Source organism: Triticum dicoccoides, chromosome 6A (genome assembly GCF_002162155.2).
Source record: "Triticum dicoccoides isolate Atlit2015 ecotype Zavitan chromosome 6A, WEW_v2.0, whole genome shotgun sequence".
Classification (NCBI taxonomy): domain Eukaryota; kingdom Viridiplantae; phylum Streptophyta; class Magnoliopsida; order Poales; family Poaceae; genus Triticum; species Triticum dicoccoides.
The window spans coordinates 58,408,276-58,416,844 of record NC_041390.1 but is presented as its reverse complement, the minus strand read 5'-3'; positions in this window follow the sequence as shown (position 1 = coordinate 58,416,844).

The following is an 8,569-nucleotide window of genomic DNA, read 5'->3' as shown; positions in this document are numbered from 1 at the left end:
GCAAGGATATCCGACATCATCTTCACACCAAACAAAAAAACAAAAACAAATTGCAACTTGTAGAGCTAACATGCCACCTAGGAACAAGATAATTTACAATATCAACTCTAGATGACAATATCTCAAATGTACACATTTTCTAGGCTAGTAATATACACATAGCATATTACTCCCCCATAATGTGATACCAATTAAAGATAGACAAGAGGCAATTAAAGGATCCAACAAGAGATAATTAATGGACTATTTAGAATTTGAATTTCTCATGAGAAGACATACCACATAGTGACTAGATAAGCTTGCAATATCAATACTAAGTGGTATTTCCCATGTACCCACCTTTATAGGATTGTGAAGTGCACAAAGCACATCACTCCCCCATAATGGGATATTCCATTAATCTCTCACAAGAGTCAACTAAGAAAAAAAACAAGATGCAAAAGGCTCAACGCATGACACACATGTACATGATGTGCAAACCAACACACACATACTTGATTGCTCAAGATAATCAAGTTGGAAGCACAACATATACAAACACATGCAAGGTATGAAACCAAACATGCAAAGGGGCAAGTAACTATCAATGTAGACACTTTAAGCACGAGTTACCGCAAGGAGGAACATTGGATATAAGATAGAAACTTGATAATCCGAATGACTTGGCTTGAGATAATGAGAATGATGAAGTCCCCGTAATTCTTCATAATGTAGCCAAGTCTCCAATGACCTCCAATATCACCTATTGATAAAGTTTGAGCTTGTTGGTCCCCAACCAAGTTGGGTCCTAAGAGGTTAGTCACAATAGGCTTGGCTACCCAAATGGTTCTTTTCTTGACACCACTTTGAGCATCAACAAATTTGGCAAACACATTGCCAACTTTATCCTTCCCAAAAGAATAGATATCATCAATTAGAATAGGGTTGGATAAGGTACCATTTGTGCATGAAGAAGCGACGTGACCTTTTTCACGACATAGGTAGCAACGTCTACTCTTTACTTTCTTCTCACTTGATTTCTCAACTTGAGAAGCATTTGCTTGAGTTTTCTTGGGAAGAGGCCTTTCTTCAACTTGAGGTTGAGAATGAGAGTGAACTTGTGGCCGCTTCCCTTGTTGCTTGTCACTAATGGGCTTCTTCTTCAATGGGCAAGATCTAACATGATGCCCTTATACTTTGCACTTGAAGCAAACAATCTTGGCCGAATTCTTGACCTGTTCTTGGCCCTTCTTTTTGTTCACCTTGGACTTCTTCTTCTTGTTGAAGTTGAATCCAAGATCACCTTTGTCATTGGGGGATTTTTGCACACTCAATATATTGTTGAGTGTGAATTTCCCTTCATGACTCTTTTCCAAGTCTTTCTTCAAGGAAGTGACTTGGGCCTTGAGCTCTTTGATTTCCTCTACATGGTTAGTCTCAACACAAGAACTAGAGGAAGTATAAGATTCATCTTTAGAGCAACAAGGCAAGGAAAGCAATTCATCACAAGATGTACCAATGTTATGCATGGATGAATCGCGAGGACTAGCACAAGGCAGTATAGCATTTTGAATAAAAGTGGTGCTAGTATCCACATGAGCCTCACTAGATGTTACCTTAGCAAGCATGGCCTCATGAGCTAACTTTAGCACATTATGGGATACTAGAAGATCATCATGAGAGCTTGTGAGCTTTACATGATTTTCTTCCAACATCCCATAATTGCTAGATAGCAACTCAAGTTGAGCCCTTAGCTCAACATTCTCCTTCAATATGGATGCTTCACAAGAGATAGAGTTAGTGGCACAAGCATCATCATTAGAAACAAGAGGAGAAGACAACTTGGCAAGCTCTTTTGAATATGAAGCTTCAAGTTGAGCATGAGACTCGGTGAGTTTGATGAGCTCACCCTTGATGACCCTTGAGCCATTTTTGAGGTGCTCAAAATCCTCAAGGAGTCCAGCATGAGCAACTTCAAGCTTAGCATTTTTAGTTTCAAAAACATTGGCCACCTCAAGAGCTCTATCATGAGATTCCTTCACTCTAGATAACTCTAGAGCAAAAGTCTCCTCAAGAGATTCCTTGGTGGTTTGTTCAAGTTCAAGAGCTTGAGAGAGGTTCGCAATCTCATTAGCGTAATCACGCTCATGACCTTCCATTTTATCAATGGTGACCTCATGCTCCTCAAGACGAGATTCCAACTCATCAATATATTTCTTGCCCTCAATAGCAATAGACATGATTTCCATGAAGTTGGAACGAGCAATTTTATTCTTAAGAAGAGCTTTAAAAATTATTTCCCCCTTAACTTTTAAGGAGGCAACATCATCATTCTCTTCATCATAATCGACATCATCATCACTCTTGCCATCATCAATATTATCACAAGATATATTGGGATTCAAAGTGGGAGATACCTTTGAAGCCTTGGCCATAAGGCAAAAAAGCAACCGATGATGATGTAGGATCCCTTGAAGCACTGTTCAAGACCACATCTTGTTCCATGGAGTGTTGGCTTTCCTCTACATTGTTAGCACAACAACTCGAGGAAATAGATACATTTTTATCATGGCAACAAGACATAGCAAGCATATCATCATGAGATTTGAGCAAGCAATTTCTACAAGATATGCAAGAACTTTTAACACAAGCATGTGAAACATTTAGAGTGCTCGAAGTGTTAAAGTCCAAAGAAGGAGCATTGCAATAAGATAGTGATGAAGGATCATCCACAATAAGCATACTATCATCATTGCAATGACCAACACTACTCACCATATCATTACCTTGTGGCAAACCACATGTAGGTGAAGTAGAAGAAGTTGAGAAGACTATACGACCGGAGGTGGAGGGAGAACAATCATCCCCACAAATCTTGGACACACCATATTTTTCTTGAAGCTTAGTCCACAACTCATGAGCATCCCGGAACGGCATGAGTTGAAATATAACTACATTGCTCAAAGCATCGAAAAGCACATTAGAAGCTTGAGCATTGAGATAAGAGTTTTTCTCATCCTCTAAAGATAATCTTTGGGGATCCTTTGGAGGAGAAAAACCCATATCTACAATTCGCTCTAAATTTGGGTCCTTGACCCTAAAGAGATTAAGCATGCGAATTACCCAAACATCAAAATTTGTGCCATCGAAACTAAGAGTGTCAGAGAATCCTAAACCCCTAGTCGACATCCTTACTCTCTAGGCGGTTAAGCCCAATAAAGAGAGATGAGGCTCTGATACCAATTGAAAGATCGTGGATGTTGCCTAGAGGGGGGGTGAATAGGCATTTTAAAATAATTACGATTTAGGCTTGAACAAAGGCGGAATAAACCTAGCGGTTAATTTGTCAAGCACAAAACCTAAAACAACTAGGCTCACCTATGTGCACCAACAACTTATGCTAATCAAGATAAGCAACTATGTGATAGCAAGATATATGACAAGAAACAATATGGCTATCACAAAGTAAAGTGCATGAGTAAAGGGGCTCGGGTAAGAGATAACCAAGGCACGCAGAGACGACGATGTATCCCGAAGTTCACACCCTTGCAGATGCTAATCTCCGTTTGGAGCGGTGTGGAGGCACAATGCTCCCCAAGAAGCCACTAGGGCCACCGTAATCTCCTCACTCCCTCGCACAATGCAAGATGCCGTGATTCCACTAAGTGACCCTTGAGGGCGGTCACCGAACCCGTACAAATGGCAACCCTTGGGGGCGGTCACCGAACCCGTACACTTTGGCAACCCTTGGGGGCGGTCACCGGTACCCGTCAAATTGCTCGGGGCGATCTCCACAACCTAATTGGAGACCCCGCCGCTTGCCCGGAGCTTTACACCATAATGATTGAGCTCCGAACAACACCAACCGTCTAGGGCGCCAAGGCACCCAAGAGGAACAAGCTCTAGGGTGCCCAAACACCCAAGAGTAATAAGCTTCTCAAACTTCACTTCCATGTATCACCGTGGAGAACTCAAACCGATGCAACAAATGCAATGGCAAGGGCACACGGAGTGCCCAAGTCCTTCTCTCGCAAATCCCACCGGAGCAACTAATGCTAGGGAGGAAAATGAGAGGAAGAACAACACGGAGAACACCAAGAACTCCAAGATCTAGATCCAAGGGATTCCCTCACATAGAGGAGAAAGTGATTGGTGGAAATGTGGATCTAGATCTCCTCTCTCTTTTCCCTCAAAAACTAGCAAGAATCCATGGAGGGAGTGAGAGTTAGCAAGCTCAAAGAAGGTCAACAATGAGGGCAAAAAGAAGCTCAAGAGATGGGGAGCCATTGGGGAAGAAGACCCCCTTAAATAGGTCCCCACGAATCTGCCCGTTATGTACAGAATAACATAGGAGCGGTACAGCCTCTATGAGCACCGGTACAACCGGTAACTGGCAATAAGCGGTACAACCGGCCCACATCCGCCCAACAACCGCACCACAACAGAGACCAGTCCGGTGGTAGAGCGGTACATGACCGGTACAACCTCCGGACCAATTCTGGAGCAGTACAACCGCTCCAAACACCGGTTGTACCGGTCAAGCGGTACAACTCTCCATGGGGCGGTACAACCTCTCTGTGTAAAACAGGCAATATCAAAACAGTCACAACTTTCGCATACGAGCTCTGAATTCAATGAAACCAAGTTTGTTGGAAAGCTAATGACAAGGACTAACACAATCTTGAGAGAAATTTCAATAAGAAGCAAATGAGAAAAGGGCCATAATAAAATGATGAGAACCCTTCCTCGGATAAGACCGGTAAAACCTCCAACACCGAAAACATCATAGTAGATGCATGCGAACTCCATTTTCGATGAACTCAAGCTTGTCATCAAGATGACCATAAGCTCTAAGACTCACAAATGGAACCAAACAAGAACCAAGAAAGATGATGCAAGGATGCAATGGTTTGAGCTCTCGACTAATGATATGATCAAGCTACTCCCTAGAGAGCCCCCCTTGATAGTACGACAATCGATCCTACAACCCGGTTTCCCAACTACCACTATGAGACCGGTAAAATAGAAAACCTATCAAGGGCAAACCTTTACCTTGCACATAGTCCACTTGAGCTAGATGATGACGATCTTGACTTCCTCAAGTTGGACCACCTTTCTTGATTGTGTTGGCTCGATGAAGACTAGTTGATTGCTCCCCCATACTCCACTATGGGTGAGCCACTCTTTGGCACATCTTCACAATTCCATTGACACCACAATGGACGACAAGCTTCAAGCTTGATTGCTACCCCATACTCCATTATGGGTGAGCCACTCTTCGAGTTGCTCCACTTGAACTTGCACACTGCAAACTTGATGACGATCACCACTTGATGTCATCCTCCATGGGTTGTGTGAGATCTTCCTCTTGACGCAAGACCATGGAAACACAAAGAACTCTCATGTAGACCATGGGTTAGTACACAAAGCATAATAGACAATGCTTATCATACCATGTGATCACTTGATCCCTCTTGGTACTTCTTCTATGCTTTGTGAGTTGATCAACTTGATTCACTCTTGACTTAGTCTTGATCAACATTGAATCTTTCCAACTCTCTTCATTTGGATGATGTCTTGAAGGTAAACATGAATGATCACACAATCTTCTTCTTCTTCAAGACATGCTTCCAATAAGCTCAACTCACACATGACCAATCTTTGGATAATTCCTTGAAAAGCACTTTGGCCATCTCAACTCACACATGACCAATCTTTGGATAATTCCTTGAAAAGCACTTTGGCCATCTCATAAACTCCTTGAAACCAACACATGGACTTCAAGACAATCCTATGGACAAATGCTTCAAATATAACTCAAGGAAACTGTTAGTCCATAGAGATTGTCATCAATTACCAAAACCACACATGGGGGCACCGCATGTCCTTTCAACCGCTTGGTTGCAAGCAGTAGTACCATGCGGCCTTGCGGTAGTACCGCTGGCCAGGCGCGGTAGTACCGCTGGCCGCGGGCTGGTTGGTGGGTAACAGTTGGATCTTTTCCACACACTATATAAGGGGTCTCCTTCTTCCCCGTTGACTTACCTCTTCCACCATTAAAGCTCCATTATTGCTCCAAGCTCCATTCTCGCCCGATCTCACTCCCTAGCCAACCAAACTTGTTGATTTGCTCGGGAGTGGTTGAGAAGGCCCCGATCTACACTTCCACCAAGAGATATTTGATTCCCCCTTACTAATCCCTTGTGGATCTTGTTACCCTTGGGTGTTTGAGCATCCTAGACAGTTGAGGTCACTGCGAAGCCATAGTCCATTGTGGTGAAGCTTCGTGGTGTCGTTGGGAGCCTCCAATTGAGTTGTGGAGATTGCCCCAACCTCGTTTGTAAAGGTTCGCTCGCCGCCTACAAGGGCACCAATAGTGGAATCACGGCATCTCGCATTGTGTGAGGGCGTGAGGAGATTACGGTGGCCCTAGTGGCTTCTTGGGGAGCATTGTGCCTCCACACCGCTCCAACGGAGACGTACTTCCTCTCAAAGGGAAGGAACTTCGGCAACACATCCTCGTCTCCACCGTCTCCACTCTTGGTTATCTCGTGCCTTTACTTGTGTAGCTTATTTGTTTCATATATCTTGCTTGCTTGTGTTCCTATTCATGTTGCATCATATAGGTTGCTCATCTAGTTGCATATCTAGACAACCTACTTTGATGCAAAGTTTAAATTGCTAAAGAAAAGCTAAAAATTGTTAGTTGCCTATTCACCCCCCTCTAGTCAACCATATCGATCCTTTCAATTGGTATCAGAGCCAGGTTTCTTTATTAAGGGCTTTACCGTCCAAAGAGTATGGTTGATACCGTAGACGGTGCGGAGGAACACTCCGATGTGAATCCTATCTCGTCTACGGGCGATGGGGGAACTTCAGTCTCTCGTGAGGAGTTCAAATTTAGCCTTGGATACATTGAAAACCTCCATGATGACCGAAGTTGAAAGCATGTTTACTAAATTTCTTGAGGGGCTTAAACTATCCACCGCACCGTTGAAAGTGGGTGATCCCGCCAACAAGGTGTCGGATGCTATCCCCGACAAGGGGGAAGCTAGTAGTGAAAAGGCTCCTTCTTCTAGTGGCAAGAATGGCACCGGCATCTTTGCCCATGTGGAACCACCACTTGTTTATGGTGGACCGGTTCCTTCCACTCATTTGAATCATGCCGGTCCTCCCCCTAAGATTGTGAAAAATGAGGATTTTGATTCTTGGGTTTACCGCTTTAAACGTCATTTAAATGATGTGAACACTAACCTTTGGAGAATCATTGAAGAAGGTTTCTATCCACATGATCCAAGCAACTTCACTCCTCGAGAAGCCGCGGACAATCAATTCAATGAGAATGCTCTCTTCATCATTCAAGATGCAATTCCACCCGAAGACCTACCTCATCTTCGTCCCTTCACCTTGGCCAAAGATGCATGGCATTGTGTCGTGTCTCTCTACCGGGGAAGCGCAAGAATTCAATGCTCCAACTATGAAGTGGTACAAGATGAGGCCGATGAGTTTGCAATGAAGGAAGATGAAGAACCTCGTGAACTTTATCGGAGAGTAACCAAACTCGCGGTCTCACTACGAGATCACGGGAGTAAGGACACGGATGACAATTGGATCAAGCGCAAATTCCTCAAGGCAATGATGCCCTACCACAAGGCCATGTCCTCCGTCATCCGTCAAAGACCGTACTTCCACACTTTGACCTCAAGCAAAGTGTTGGATGAGTTTGTGGCCATGAACATTTTGGACAAGACCGCCGACAATGCGGTGCTCCGTTCTCAACGGGCAAAGAAGCCTAACCTTGCATTGAAGGCCAAGCTCACCGTGGAAGAAGAAGAAGAGGAAGAAGAGGAGTGCAACCCCGAAGATACGAAGTATGCATATCATGAACACATGGCACTTGCTTAAAGGCAATTTTGGAGCAAGAAAAACTCGAGGCCCAATTTTAGCAAAAACAACTCGAGTGGCACAAGAGGCAAGCAACGTGTAAGGACTTGCTACAATTGCGGCAACGTGAGTTATTTCGTTGCGGAATGCCCGTATGAGAAGAGGGAAGACAATGGTGGCAAACTCATCCGAAAGGACAAGGCCAAGTCATTCCCCAACAAGAACAACTTCACCAAGAAGACTCCTCCCAAGGCTTTGGTTGTGCAAGAAGAGTACAATGAGGATGACGACGATGATGAAGATGATGAGTTGGTTGCCATGGCCTCCGTCGCCATTGCAACAACGTCACGGGTGTCTCTCTTCGACTCACCCAATGAGATCATCACCGCCAAGTGCCTCATGGCTAAAGCCACCAACAAGGTAACCTCCAACATCAAAACTACAATCATTAATCATCCTTCCCCGACGGATAATTAATGAACTTGAGGGAGCTAATGTGGAGGCTAACGAGTTTGAGGCCTTTATGGGCAAACTCAAGGGAAAATCCAAGAAGCACTTTGTTGCTCTCTTGGAACAACTTGGTGAAGCCAATGACATGATCGAGGCTCACGAAGACACCATCTCTAAGATGGAAGGGCATAGTCGTGACTATGCCGATGAGATTTCGGATCTTTCCAATGCTCTTGAGGAAGAGCGTGGTCTTCGT